Source organism: Orycteropus afer, unplaced genomic scaffold, assembly GCF_000298275.1.
Source record: "Orycteropus afer afer isolate SDZICR_OR568_19922 unplaced genomic scaffold, OryAfe1.0 scaffold00061, whole genome shotgun sequence".
NCBI classification, from domain to species: Eukaryota; Metazoa; Chordata; class Mammalia; order Tubulidentata; family Orycteropodidae; genus Orycteropus; species Orycteropus afer.
In genome coordinates, this window is record NW_006921648.1 from 1,334,869 (window position 1) to 1,336,956 (window position 2,088).

A 2,088-nucleotide genomic window follows, 5' to 3' on the forward strand; every position below is an offset into this window, starting at 1 on the left:
CTGCCTCTATGTCTCTGTGTCCCGTTTTGGTTGTCCTGCTGACATCCCAAACTCCCTCGTCAGGCTGTTGCACGCTTCATAGGCTCCAGGATCTTGTGAACGCAGCTCTTACATGCACCGGGAAACCAAAGCACATGTGTCACTTGCCTGATGGCGTAACTTGCTTTTGGGGGGGCTTTGGAAGCGGGCTGGTGGTGGCTCCCAGGCGGGCCTGCCCGTGGGCACAGTCTCCTGTGCCATAGTTGGCCCAGCGCTGACAATGTCGCCTTCTGTTCTGCCGGGGCCCCTGCCCTCTGCCGGCCTCATTCCCACCAGCAAGCTGCCTGATGTGTCTCCTTCCGGGTTTGTCTAGGCACCTGCCCTATTTGCCTGTCATTTTTCTTCTACAAAGGACACCAGACAGAATGTGTCCTTCAGTTTTGTTTGAACATAAGGAAACCTTTCACTGTGGCAAAGCAGATGGAGCATAAAGGTTGCCATCTTTACATGTACCATTCAATAGTGTTGGTGCCATTCACCGAGCCGTGTGACTCTCACTCCATCGATTTGCAACACATCCCTGGTCCCCCAGGAGGGCACTCGGTGGCCCTTTAGCCGTAAGCCCCACTGACCCCTGCACTCTGCCCCTGGTGACCACGCACAACTCTCACTCTCTGCGTTTGCCATTCTACGTATTTTTTCCAGGTGGGATCCTGCCACCTGTGGCCTTGTGACTCTGAAGGCTTCCGTTTAGCAGAGCGGATCGGAGAGCCTCGCAGGCTGTGCTTTGTTCTAGGGGTTCCTTCCTAATCATTGCCGAGTGGGGTCTGCAGTGGGAGTGGGGGGCTACACTCTATTGATCCTTTCACCTGTGGAAGGACATTTCCACAGCTCCTGGCTTTTGTCCACTCTGAATGATGCTGCAATGGAAATTCATGGCCATGTTTTTATGTGGACACACTTAGTGGTAGTTATGTTTGTGTGTCAGCGTGGCTGGGCCTGGTTGAGTGGCTGGGCAGCTGGTGGTAGTTATTCCCCATGATGAGACTGGCAATCAACTCCATGGTGGGATCTACCACAAGCAGCTGAGTAGCTGCCTTTGGGATGTGGTCTGCTTCCTGTATCTAAGCAACAGCTTTGGGAATGGTTTCTGGATTATGGCACTCTTAGACCCTACATGTAGCCGTGTCGTTGTTCAGCAGCCTGCTATCCTCTGCTGACCTTGGAACTTACAATAGACTTGAATTCATGGCCTGCAGTGTGGTTTGGTAACATCAGGACTGTGCTATTTTATTTGTCGACTTTGAGCAGCCAGCAGCTGCCTGAGTGAAGAAAAGCCTCTAGCTTCAGTGGGCTGGGAGCAAGAGGCAGAGCTGAAGCCCAAGTTCAAGGGGCTTTCACACAGCCCCTAGAGCCTGGCACCTAGAACTCAGACTTAAAAGTCTCCGAACTGTAAGACAACAAATTCCTGATTGTTGAAGCCATCCCATTTGTGGTATATATTCCTGTCAGAGCGGCACTAGGGAACTAGAATACACTTAGTCGTGTCTCTGGAGTAAACCCAAAGGGGTGGAATTGCTGGGCTATGTAGGAAATGTGTATGACCGACCCCTTTCCTCAGCTGTCACTAAGGTACTTGGTTCTTCTTTTTTTTTAATTGTGCTTTAGGTGCAAGTTTCAGAGCTGAGTTTGTTTTCATTCAACATTACATGTACATTTAGTTTCACTCCCCATTTACCATCGCCAACCCTAACCCATCTCCTCCCCTCCCTACCCAGTAACCCCCCTCCCCCCGTGCCCCTCATAGCTATGCCCTCCTGTGTGTCCTGCATTTCCTCCAGCGAATGTGCCCCTCTGGTGCCCCATGGTCAATTGCTCCAAGGGATGCATTTCCATAGAGTATGTGGGTGTGCCACCCTGGGTTGAGTGGTCTGCATGTACATCTTGTTTACTGTTGGACTGAGAGCCAGCCCCTGGGAGTGAGTTTTATTCCAGGTTCAGAATGTATCTCAGGTGTTGTGGTTATGTTTTTGTGTCAACTTGGCTGGGCCTGGTTGAGTGGCTGGGCAGCTGGTGGTAGTTATTCCCCATGATGAGACTGGCAATCAA